The following is a 13,932-nucleotide window of genomic DNA, read 5'->3' as shown; positions in this document are numbered from 1 at the left end:
CAAACTCGTATCATTTAAAATTCTATCAACAAGCTATTAAACTCTTTCAACCTGTCTTACGGCTCATTACCCCAAAACGGCTATACCGTAGGTCACGTAACATATACAAACAATAAGCGAAGTTAATTATTTGCTGGTCCATTGGTCAAATAGCGTAGTTATCGGTGCTAAGGTCGGCTCGAGGTTGAATACTGTCAATATACAACACTTTTTCAACTATTTAAATATTTTTAGTGACTCCGAGTGTTTCTAAGGGTTTTTGTTTGGTTTTGTTTCGTAAAGGCGCCAGTGATCTACAAGATATCGAATAAAATGACTACGCTTAAATAAAAGTCTTAATGCAAATGATGTTCTACATTAGAACTGTATAAGCAATTATTAAACATCACAGATAACTAGGCCAAGTAATATAATTTAAAGATTTTAACAAGTTTAAGAAACACGCAATAAATATGTAAGTAAAGTGATACGAAAACACAACTCAGAGCCTAGGTTCAAAGCCTATCAATCTATAACTATAGTAAGAAACAACAGAAATAAATACATAACAATTAACCACAATATTAATAAAACTTCTAATAACAAGTAGATAATAAAACGCTAAAGGCATCACGTTCGCGTTATCTAAACACACCGCAATCGTTCGCTTCGATTATATTCATATGTTTTATACTTCGCACGTGTGTACTGTCGATACTTAATATCGAGTATTACTATCGATTAGATATTTAGCACTTTTGAACCGAAACTTGATGACTTTTGAATTGTCTTCTAATGGTTGAGATAACTTTAAAATATGTGAAGTATATCTTTATGAGTAGACCGAAAAATATTAAAAAATAGCATTCTATATCATTATTTACCTTTTTTTGCTTTAGGGAAATGCGTTACTGCATGCCCTACTCCAGGAAGGAAGCAGTGTTATGTCGGTCTCTCCCGCCGGCAAGGCCAATTGGATACTCCGCAACTATTACATGACTAAGAATTTCTCTTACATACAGTAGATAGAATAGTAAGTTACATTTGTAAAGTTTGTAGTTATCTTTAAAGATAAACCTACTATGTACTCAAACTAAAAATTATTATACTCTCTTTTCATTCAGATCGAAATGAGCGAGACCGAGATATCGCATCGCAAGGATGCTCGGTCAGTCAATACGCGGCTGTCGACGTTTTCAGCAAATACACTTCTCTTAACAATAAGTCTATCTTTTGCATACCTCATTACTTATAATTTCTTACATAATATAGGAAGTAATTTCAAAGACATATTAACAAACCGTGCACCAACGTGTTGAGACAAAAGGGCTTAAGTCTAAATATAAACGAATGTTTGTCTTATATTTAGAGGTGACGGCGCCTGACTAATCAATTAACATCAAACACCAACGATAATTGCATGCGACGGATAATTACTGTCTAAGTAATAGCATGCGTGAGATGGAGTACCGACACTTGAAATAATATGCCAAACAAGAATTAGTATTTGTATTGTAAGAAAAGAAAAGTCATATTATCTACTACCAAACTAGAATTAATCTTTATATTTTGAGGAAAGTCATACTATCGATCAATAAAACATAAGATTATCTTGCACAAGAGAAAAAAGCAGCAATCAAGCCAGCGTATTTTTTCACCTTATAATATTATTATCAAAAAATGTCACATTCGTACCTTTTAATTCACGTGAACACATAGCACTTCTAAAATAGTCCGTTTCCAAAACCTCAAAACAATGTCCACTATCCGCACGAAAAGAAGAAAATATACTTAAATCAAAATAACTGTTTAAGACACTTATGAAGTAATAAGGAATTTTACCAAAGGCACTACGAAATAATATATTGTAACACAATAACAAACTTATATAGTTTACTCTACATACTGCAAACATAACGCTTTATACAAAAACAAATAATAATATAACATTTCTATAGTAAAAGCGAGGTTTAAAATGACATCACCGTTCACGTTTCCACCACGTTATCAGCTGTTATCAGTGCTAATCTATTATCTTAGTGATAAGAGGCCACTGTCACACCAATGGCAGTGCAAGAAATCGTCTTAGCGATAATCATTTTACAGGTGTGTGCAAAAATCTAAATTTATATTTTAAGTTATTATTGTTTTATACTTAAACTGTGTTGTATGTTTACCTTTAATATTAGATGTCGTATTTGTGTGTACAATAGATTGTATATTCATTAATATTATTTCTAAATCTAGTATTATTTTTACCCATGTGGTAAAATCTTCTAAAAGTCAATATTGTGCAAACCATTTTCAAGGCCTTTTCTCTTATCAACCAATTCTACTGCGATATCATACTATTATTTTATGTTTTAAAAATACTTTTGTAGATGTCCTCATAAGCTTTCTGGCACGAAAACCTCCATACGTTAAGAGCAATTTATTAAATAAAGATTTTATTTTATTTATTTATATAATCTCATCTCTTCTTCCATCAGTTTTTTAACAAATGATGTATGAAGAATCGTCGACAGTATGAAACAATGGTATTACAATTAAACACATTTAATTAACGAATCCCTATAACTTGTCGGCACGTGTAAAAGTTGCGGGTCTGAGTTTCTACAGATAATTGGGAGAATTGTTATAAATCTGATAACGGTTTTATAACAAACGTAAAACAATGTTACGTTGCTATAACATTTTGATAATTTGTATTGAAAAAGTTTTGTAATAAAACAACTTAGGGTTATATAAATACTTTGATAGATACTCAACGAATATACTAGCCGTATTAAGAATCCTGTTTGGCAAAAGACTTAGGGCCAGTTCCTTAGTCTGGAAAGTTCTTATTAAATGTATATGTCAGATAACTCATATATAAAATTCGTTCTAATTTTGCGTGTATCTGTATGAAAGGCATCTCGAGAAGTGATGAAGCTGGGCCTTATTTTTAGACCTACTTCAGAGGTAATATTTAGCTTAGATTTTATAAGTATCTATTTTTCATAAGGTGTTTATAAAGCACTGTGTGTAGTTCTTGCAATAAATTGCAATTAATTCAATCAGATACATAATAAACTAATGTATTACATAGTAATAAATTCAATCCAGTCGTTATGAACATAATCATTATTATTTCTCGCAACTATTTATCCGTGACACAAACATCAATTCATATATATATTCGTAATTATTGTAATAATTATAAAAACAAGATAATATTGCTTTAAGAACAAAGTGCATAAAGCATTGCATTTAATTCAACAGTTAAGAATATCTAAACCTTGACAGAATTAAGTTAAAACGTCCAAGTTTTAAGTTAAAAGCGGACTAAAATTTTAAGAACTGATATAGCTTAAATCGCAAGAATAGCAATATAGAGTAAATACTTTCATACATACGAGAAATCACCTGTTTCCACAAGACTGACTGATACCAAAGTCACCTCTGATACAGTCTAGTAATTATTAACTAAATCTAGATGCAGTTAGCCCAATAAGGCACAATGTTAGACCTAAATCCATTTTAGTAGTTATCATACTGGGTTGTGGAGGTCTGATAGGCATGTCTCTGTCTAAAATGGTATTCAGCTACATTCGGTGAGACTGGAAGCAGACTCCAACATAGTTGGAAGAAAGGCTGATAATACTCTAGTAACTATAGTGCTAAAATAGTTCACCTTTAAAAATAGCGTTCTAAGAATAATTCGCTATATAATTAAAGCTAGTTGGAACTGTAAACGATTGGTGTTTTTCAAACGATTTCATGTCATTATAGGTTGTTACCCGCGGCGTAATTCTACTGATGTGCGGAGCGTGACCGGCGAGTTTGCATGGGGAAGCCGACGCAACTACCTACCTACCTACAGTTTCATGTACTTGAATGGCGAAATTTTGTTGCTCTAGTTTAAAGTTTTGATATTCGGAAAAAGTAGCTCACTTACGGCAAAATATCTAAATGAGACTTAATCTTTTGTGATGCTCAAAGTTTGTGTTTAACTCTACAAAACACATTAAAGCAACAGTGACAGCGCGAGACTTAAAAGTAACTTAAAATAGTGTTGTTTTGGTATTTGGCAATCAGTGTTTTAAACTGTCTTGCAAGGCAACTCTTCCAGTGATAATCATATCAATGCATAATTTTCACTTAAATTACTAACTTGATTGTTTTAGAACGTAAAGAGGGCTTACCTTAGAAACCCTTCAGTCATTAAAGTTCACTTAAAACCTTGCATTTCTCAACATATTTCTATACACTTACCTACTAAATTATGTATGTAATTTGTAACACATGTCAATATTTGACGTCAGAATAAATTTCTTTTAACAAATGCGTGTTATAACATGTTGTTTGTTATGAGGTAATGTTTTCTCTGAATTTTGGTTAACACGTTATCAACCGATAACTGTTACTTATTGAGTCATACACATCAAGGTCTGCCTTACCTGCAACACGTAGTACTGAGTCAACAGATAATTTACTTGACTGTAGAATTAAAAATATTTGTTATTCTTATGAAAGTGACGAATATAATTAGTTGTAATGCACTTTATGCACTTTTACTACCACTACATTTGGATGGGAGATAAATAGACTATCTAATTAGGAAAGCCCCATTGGCTTATAATAGAGAAGTCTCTAATTGACAAAACTGTACTGTAGGCTCTACCCACTACATAAGGCTCTAGCTTACAAACATTCATAGATTCATAGACACGGATCTATCCAATGTAAATCAGACTGGTTCTAACATTTAATTACAAACTAGATAGACTTTAACACGTTTTACTAAATGATTGAATACGTCGTTTCGAATTTTAGTTTGTCGAAAAACCAAACAGCTACAACAAATCCTTTCAGAACAATAAGTTCCCAACTTGCACAGCAGCGGAACGTTGTAGTAGCTCAATAGTAGTGTTGCAACTCCGGATATCAAGGTCCAATTGCCGCCGTTTCACTTGGCCGAAACAAAAACCACTCCACCGTCATTGTCCATCAACCGTGAAAACAACGAGAGAAAGAATCGATCGTCTTTATCGCACAAATGAAAGTTTACACAGTTTTAAAAACGAGGACAAGCTTTACTGTACACTATCCTTTCACATCTACGATACTACAAACTTTGATAGTTTGACGTTAACAATCAGTTTTAAATGCCAAAACGACTCTAGTGAAATGACTCAACGCAACATGTATGACCAAAACTAGTTTTAGTGACAAAATAAAAAAGAAAACATGAAAAGCAACGACGGAAAAAGGAACTAGAAACATGACAACCTGTTTGGCAACGAAATTGGAAGCAAAACTAGCAACGACGAGATAATATCACGTCTAGACTTATATGTAAGAACTTTTTCAATGTCCGATCAAGGTAAGTGACCTTTTCACGGCGTTAAATCTTAGCAAAGCCACTATAACACAGGCACTGTAGATCCACGAGTTATTAACCGAATCACCGAAGCGCGACGCAACGGTATCGACTCGATCCGTTCACAGATAAAAACTCCACCTTTTATCACATCAGGCAAACTGAGATTGTTATCAGTTTGAAATCTGAAATCACTATCACAAACACATTCCACGTTCAAATGTCACATCACTGAGATTTTATACTGAAGAAGGAATGTACGGCGACACACGTCCGCTCCGCGCGGGGGCCGAGAGGTGACTGAGGTGGCAGTGGTGCGCAGGCGCCGCGCCGCGCCGCCGGTTATCAGCCTTCGGTGGGGCAAAGGGGGTGCGACAAAGAAAAGTTCGCACGTGATACACAAGATAACACGTTTCAAATTGTGCATCCGACTATGTTTGTTTAGCTTTTTTTTTTCAGAAGAAATACGTGAAGACAACACGCTACATATGATAGAGCGCTGAAATATTTAAGAATTGCCGCTTAATTAGTGCCAACAAATTAATTCGTGTTGAGCATCGCGTACTCCTTAATAAGACAAAATTGCGAGCCACTAACGAATTTCAACGAAGATGATTTTTATTTTTTATTGTAGCGGCAGATGGTGCCTCCGCCAGACTTCAAAACCGGCTTTTTGGGAATAGTTTCCGGTGTTTTTTAGTTTCTTTTTAGCACTCAGTGTATTTGAGCTTCGCACGAGCATTTTTAGCCATCCATTTTGGCTAAGTGGTAAGATGGGAGCGATTTGGCAATTCTGAAAGGCTGCAGTTTCATCAAATTGTCTGCAAAATTAAGGCTCAGTTGCAAAAATCTTCTTATTTACTTATATCAAAATAGTACCACGATTAGAATGGTGGAAATATTCTTAAGCTGTAAAATGCTGAAGTTCAGTTTAGAAAATTCTATAACACACCGGTATTAGAAATAGTACCTATAACAGGCACATCATATAGAAACATCCTTACATTAAAAAACACTCATCTAAACCAACATTGGTGTAACACGATTTGCAAAAACACATCTTCCAGGAACCAAGAAGGCATAAAATTACACTTAAAACATCCAGGAGAATGTGCAAAGACTGAATGGAAGGAAATATATTAAGCACATTGTAATGCATAGACATAATGGCTCGGTCCGTGTGAATACATTCATGACTCATTTGACATTAAAACCGCTCACGTTTGCTTAGGACGCGTGTTTTACTAACTGTTACTTACAATACCTATAATCTTAAACGTTTTAGAATGTCTAAACGAACCTGAAATTTTATTTGCAACATTCAACATCCATTTTCTCTCTCCAGGTAAAATCTAGGCAGTCTTTGAGTACCCGACTCCCTTCGCGTCTCCTCATTGGTGCTTATGATATCCTGGCCAGTCACCTCCGAGCTCATCAAAGAGAGGAAGAACGTGGAGCTCCCCAGTAACTAGCAAAGTCCACAATAATTGCAGTCGCTGTCGTTGTAATTATTCAAGGACCAACTATGGCGCAGGTTGCACGGCTATCAAGCCAAGAATATCATGGGTAGATAAAAGATATCAGAGGTCAAAGAAATTCCTCTAATATTTTTCTACTTCTTACTTAACTTCTTTAGTATTTCTACGCAATAAATATTTCTTCAACCGTCCTGCAAGTAATAAGTGTATCTTGTGAAACGTTTCCCAACGAGTGCGTATCCCACTATCTGGTAAATGTATCGCTGTACACGCCTGTGCTTGCCGGGGTTCACGCATGCGCACCAGTGAGTCAGCGGCTGCGCCGGAGCATGTAATCATTTGTGCTGTGGAAACGCCACAGCGCACCGTGCACTCGCTATTGCGAGATGTGAACGTTTATACTTGTGACGTTTTATGTATTAAAATTCACTGTAAAGGCCTGTTTCTTCACACTAATTAGAACTAAGGCAAGTGGAAAAAGCACTAGTAAAGTCTGTTTCTGTGACAATAATCATAAAATTGATGATAATGATAAATGATTGATTAAGGGAATCAATGACACAATGTTCCCCTTATTAAAACAAAAGATGTACTTAAAATGCTTTAGTATAAGTATGAAGAGATATTTCATTGTCTACTTCTAAAAGAAAAAAGTTTAATATTCAATAAAATTTATAATGAATAGTCTCTACCACTCTCTCGCAAGAAGAATCGAATATTAACAGTTTTAAAGACATAAAAGAACACCTGTTACTTATGTGATCCAATACAATTCATTAAACAAAAAAAAACAATCAAACTTCAACTCTATCACTCAACAATAAGAGCTATATATTGTAAAGTTTTATGGTCATTGGCCTCACAGTGGGCAGTATATAGGCCCAGTGCAAAAACTAGATACGCCTACAAATGTGGTAACAAACCATATTTGTATAAACTGCCTGTTTCGGTAACGATACAGACTTCAGATAAGAGAAATCTTGCTTTGTAATTGGTACAGATTTACTTTGAAATAGACGTTTGTATTATTTAGTTACACGCCCTGTGAATATTATGCAATGCAATGAAAATATTAGCTAAAAGATAATATTTTATGGATTTTCATTGGTTTCAAATCCTTTAAAAACTTATTGAGGTATATTTTCCGAGCAGCAATAAGTATGTTAAAATCATTTTTAACTTTATCAACCCTAAAAATTTCAACGTGACGTTACCAAAATAAGGAAAAAAAACAAACAACACAAGCCCTTGAACAACTGAAAACCCATTCAAAAACATCATTTTGAAAGTGGATCAAAATATTCAAAAATTCTAGGTCGCTTATTACCTTTCATTACCAACGAGTCCATGTAAGTGCTCGACATTGACACACATTGTCATGTTGTTCCCTACAAAACAAAAAAATAAAACTATTTTTAATTAATCCGCTTCGGGCATGTTCGGTAATTGTCGGAAGCGAGGTCGGCGACCAATCAGCTTTATTGTATTACGTCATAATTGACAATAACTAGTGGATACAGCCTGTTACGGAATGTAAGTACAATAAAATATTGATTTTAAGATAATTAAATAACCGATTAAGTAAAAATAAATGAAATTACGTTATGATTAAACGTATCAATTAGCCACCCAATGTTTTTTCTTATAGTACAGGCTTTATAAAGTAAATAACTAAATGTAAATTTCATTTAGTAACAAATTACTTTACACAGAAATAATAAAATAATATCTGCTGATACTTACGATTCAAATTTAAATAGAGTTTGCCTTAAATTAACGATATAATTGTTTAACTAAAAGAAGAGAACAACACACAATGCGTGGAAACGATCGAGTTAGCTGAAGCCTTCACAACGTGCCCGTTGAAACGTACAGCGCCATCTAGTATAGAGTAGCGACATTACTTAACACTCGAGTTTGTGAAGCAAAGTAAAATTGTACAACATTGAAATTGTTATAAGTCAATCACTATTTTAATGTTACTAAAAGTAACAAGTATGCATTTTAGAAACATTATAATAACTGAACGTAACTTAAACATTCTTTCCCTACTACAACAAACATTTTTAGTTTGCCTATTCGTCGCTAGATGTCGCTACAAGTTCGTATAATAGTATTCTACACATTCGTGTGCAAATTAAGTTAACGTGTGTTTATTATTTACAAAAAGTGCTCAAACACATTTATCTTCCCTTTAAAATAATTTATCTCGGTTAAAACATTAGAGTACAACATTTTTGTCACCATTTTTTCCCAAGTAGCAACTTACCTAGTTTATTTTTTATTCTATTTGCAATGTCGGTAGTTAGTCGACTCGGTTGAACCGCGAAACGTTTTCTGACAGTTTTTTATTCAGTGCCAGACACTTTCTAATCAATTGTGATCTAAGCGCAACAAGAACAAAACTCATCCATTGCTAACGATCAGGTGAAAATATGGTCACTCAACCGTTTTGTCTGGTTTTCGTGTAATTTGGTATGAAACTACGTGATCATTTGAGAATTTTCAAGAAACACTTATAACTGTAGAACGAAAATCAGTCATGGTTACGCATTTATAAAATAAAGACATATCTTTTTAATACGTCACTCGTGGATGCTAGATAATTGAAATTAGCTTTGTGAGTAACTAGTATTACAAGATGTATGGATGTGAATGAGGCAAAACAAGTTGTAAGTATCGTAACAAATGACGTTCTTTGGTCTCTGCCTACCCTATGGGTATAAGGTGAAATATCATAGTTATTATGTATGTAAGTACACTAGTAAATATTTCATTATTTTCTTCCAACTTTACTCTATCAGAGCGGAACATTTTTCCAATAATTATGTCAAAAAACGGTGCTAACACATCCAAGACATAAATTTAATAACCTCTTTCTCATGAACAAAAACGACTTTATTATCGCTAATAAGCGATGTAAGAAATATAATTACAACACGCTAAATGTATAGAAAAAAGGATCATTTCGCGTGTTTTAAACTCATTAATTTAATTGGTTATAACCTGGTTATTTGGTATAATACAATCATATAAGATCCCATAGTTTTTGTAATCATGTGATTGACACCATTTATTAAAAAAAACCGTAAATGATAAGGTACAATAATATACTTTATTTAAATAAGATATATTTTATTTTAGAGAAAAACAATGTACCGTATGTTTCACTCATTTTTTTATTATTTCTAAAGTGAAACTGAGTACAAATTTAATAAAGACAACACTACAAATTGCACGTTTTTTGTTTTACGCCAACACTGAGTTCATTAGTAAGAACGTTTGTTAATAAGATTAATTAACTTATCATAGGCAATTTTATCTACGTTATCAATTGGGGTTTTCCGAAGAAACTAATTTAGGCTCGGCAATTATTCAAAAGTCAGTGCAAAACATATGCCTGTATCAAATCTATTACACTTCCTCTGAGCAAGTATCGATTAGTTAGTCAAGCAGAATTCTAACAGTCGTTCCCTCATCGATCGCTTCGATCACGATCTATCAGATAGCTTATCAAAAACTTATCCATAAGCCGTAAAACCTATATTGAATAGCAAATTATCATCTATTCAACATTATAAACATGTAAATCACAGTGAGACGTAGGCGTGTAGCGTGCATAATAATAATAACAAACATTGGCGTGGAAGTATGGCAGTTTTGCCATCACTGTCTGCCGTGGGTTGGATGCTATAGCCCAGTTTAAACTATTCACTAAATATTTACCATTTTATAAAGGAATTTGTCCTAGTTTAGATATGGCAGTTATATAGTTGTATGAATTAGAATATTATTTTGAAGATGTATAACTGTTAGACATGCACAATTCGAATACAAAACTTAAATTTTGGATGATAGAAGTTTCCGACTCTAATTTTAACAGACCAAATCGATTTCTTAGTAGTTATAGTAACTGAGAATAAGGACAGTAAAATTTAATAAATGAAGTAGACGTTAATAACGACAATTATCGGTAAATAATAAATAAACCCTACATTTTGTACTAAAATATATTGCCCGAGTTATTAAGTCTCTAGAATATTCTATATAGAAGTTAATAAATAAATAAGGCCTAGAACTAAACGAGCTATATTCTCCATATATTTGAGTAGGTGTGAACAATCTTGATATATTGCCAGCGCTACTAATAACACACAATAACTTAGTGAGCGAAGTTCTGAAAACCGCTTAATTTTGCTCCGAACAGCGTAAATTAATACACAGGTGCTCTTAGAGTAATTAATAGCGAAATGGAACACACACAACAAGAACAGAATACTTATATAAAACTTGACGACATTATAGTACTTTAATTAGACTTTATTCTAGTTATTTTTAGAGATTAAAAAAGAAATTTCTACACACATTTAGTTATCACACCAGTTATACGCAAAGGTGTATGTAGCATGGAGTAACAGAAAGAACACGTTTCTATTAAACATATTATTATTATGTGTCCCGATCGAAATTATATTGACCAAAATAAACATAACGAATTATTAATGCCCGGTTTCTAAATCAAATTTAGCGGTAGTTTATCTGTCATATTCATATGAGCTTGAACGCTATTGAATAGATAAACTAAAAACTAACGCTTAATGTACCTCTGAAACGGGGGTAACAGACATACTTTTTCTGAAGTTGTAAAGAATATCTAAAAGTAAGCAATATAAACAATAACTCAATACCAAAATAGAAAATATCAATACAAACATCGAGCAGAAAATGTTGTAAAAACCTTCTTCAATTCCCAAGCACTCAAAATCCAGTAATAATCACGTAGAACCAATAACATTATCTCATTCCTTTACTTTCAGTTCAAGTGCAAGTTAACTAATAAATAACAAGCTTCGATTAGGGATATTGCAAACTCAGTATTTTATTACTTCTACCAACTTTAGCTCATTTAGAGCCTGTTTGATGTAGTTATGCAATAATTTATATATTGCTCGGTTTGGTGGTTTTTTATTAGGAGGTTGTATTGAAGAATGCGACTGATGAGATTGAAAAATTGCAACTTTGGTACTAAAAATAGCAAATTACGAAGCACTACTCAAATTAGAGTGACACTTAAACATCGTGTTGTTTTCAACATTTTATTGGGAGTATTTGTAAATGAGGCATTTTTGAGCCCAAATTAAAATTAAGTAATATTTAAGCATGAACGGGTTAAGTAGATATAAATTGCCATAAGCCCTATATATCATACAGTTATGTAACGCTTTAATTTCTCTACATAATACATTACACAATTTAATAAAGCATTTAGCAAATATACAGTCATCAAATAAGCAACATTACGTGAAAATCTAATTAATTTCGGCTTAGAGACCTCAAGATAACAAATATGTATCAAATTGTTTCAACCTTTGAGCTTTATGACATAATGACGATAACTGTAAGAGACAAACAGAAACGATTTACCGTTTTCGTGATAAAACCACATTAGACGTTTTGTATTTCGTAAATACGTAATTCTTGAATTCAAGAGCTTTTGTAGGCATTCGACGTTGACATCGTAAATTATAAGTATGGATTTTGTAATGAAATTGTCTTTTCAAAACTTCGATACTTGCGATATAAATCAGTGGAATATTTGTATACTGCATATAAAGTGATCATTAATAAACAATGAATAGAATGCTTGTTTAATAAATTTTAGTATATGTGGAAACAATTTTGCAAAGTAACTAATATGAAACGTTTAGCTTGCATATATTATAAAACTAGGGCAATGAATTTTTATAATTTTGAATTATATGTACTACCTATCTATAGATTACATTGCCAACACGAGTTGTATCAATGTATAATACAGATTTATACAATACATCGTTATTTTAAAACAAAAATATTCCTACCTCCAGGGCACATCAGAATCATATAAAACGCGATATTGTTAACCCTTGAAACAAAGGCTTTCGGTAAAAAGAGCCCCTTTGAAATGAAATTCCTTGTTTGAGCACAGAACTCATAAATATTAGCTATGGAACTTTGACCTCGGATTACTAAGAACGCTTACGCACTTGAGGGAAACGAATCGATATTAGATGCAATGCGCAATTGGTCTTACAAACAGTGTTATGAGTTACTATAGCATTATTTTTGTTTGACACATAAATCAAAGGGATTAACACAAGGAAAATGAGGAAACTATCACTAAGTCCCTTGACAAAAGTTAAGCTTCTGTTACAAATTAATGCTTACGTTTTACTACATACCTACATAGCTCTGGAGACGTTACGAATTTCGAAATTATGATTCAAATTATGCTCTTAGAACTACCCCCAATCTGTTCTATTCCTTCTTAGTGGTCCGCTTTTCTATTTTTCTTTTTCACTGTTCCTGGACAACACATTCGATCTATTCTAAATACACAAATAGTACCACCAGCGTCCTTTGCTTCAGGGCGGTTTAATTCAATACGTAAGCTATAACATAACAAATAATAGTAAAATTCTATGGGTATCGCGATATCTATTTACGATGGTAGTTAAGAAACATTACAAGTATCCGCACTTGCGAAATCTCCGTGTTAAGTGACCGAGACGTATGGTTTACCATGGTTGCATTATTGTACTACTTTTTATAGAAAAAAAAGCTTATAAAATGATGCGACTAAAATTCGATGAGGTGATTTGTGTCAAATCTTACGAGCTGTATCGGAAATACTTTTTTGGTATATCATTCCTATCTTAAACACTATTATTTTCTATAAAGCAAAACTATTTTTGTACTGTAAATTAAAGCTTTCGAAGGAGTTTCGTCAGCGATGCCTTTGAAAAGGAATAACTTGAAATTATACTGACACGAACTTCTAGTTTATTCTATGTTGTGAGCAGTGAGTTATTTTCCGCCTAAGGGTCTCAGCACACATATGGGATCGGAAAGGGATCGTCACCGTATCGCCTCGAGCCGTTCAGAATGGTTTGTATTAAACTCCCTACTGCAACGCACACTAATCGGAATAATAACGTAATCGCCTCGCCTCGGAACAGGCTCCGAACTTGAATTCCCGCGCTTACGGCTCATCGTCCCCGCGCTTACGTTTCTCCGTCCCCGCGCTTACGTCTCTCCGTACCCGAGCTCACATCTCTTCGTCCACCCTTTCCC

The 13,932-nt window shown here is 33.4% G+C and overlaps 1 protein-coding gene across 17 annotated transcripts in view; it reads right to left on the bottom strand.

Moving 5' to 3' along the window:
• LOC142984109 (MAP/microtubule affinity-regulating kinase 3-like) overlaps window positions 1-13,932 on the bottom strand; it is a 228,717-nt gene that overhangs the window by 106,191 nt on the left and 108,594 nt on the right. For 9 of the 17 annotated variants that reach the window (XM_076131453.1, XM_076131456.1, XM_076131457.1 and 6 more), the window contains exon 1: window positions 5,483-5,647. The exons of 4 other annotated variants lie outside the window; for them this stretch is intronic. The gene's annotated coding sequence lies outside the window, so the exon portion shown is untranslated. Of the gene's footprint in view, window positions 1-5,353; window positions 5,649-13,932 lie in introns of those variants that run through there. 4 more of the 17 variants (XM_076131445.1, XM_076131447.1, XM_076131462.1 and 1 more) reach the window with 2 other exon arrangements.

Source organism: Anticarsia gemmatalis, chromosome 26 (assembly GCF_050436995.1).
Source record: "Anticarsia gemmatalis isolate Benzon Research Colony breed Stoneville strain chromosome 26, ilAntGemm2 primary, whole genome shotgun sequence".
Lineage (NCBI taxonomy): Eukaryota > Metazoa > Arthropoda > Insecta > Lepidoptera > Erebidae > Anticarsia > Anticarsia gemmatalis.
This window is presented reverse-complemented; position numbering and strand designations above follow the sequence as displayed.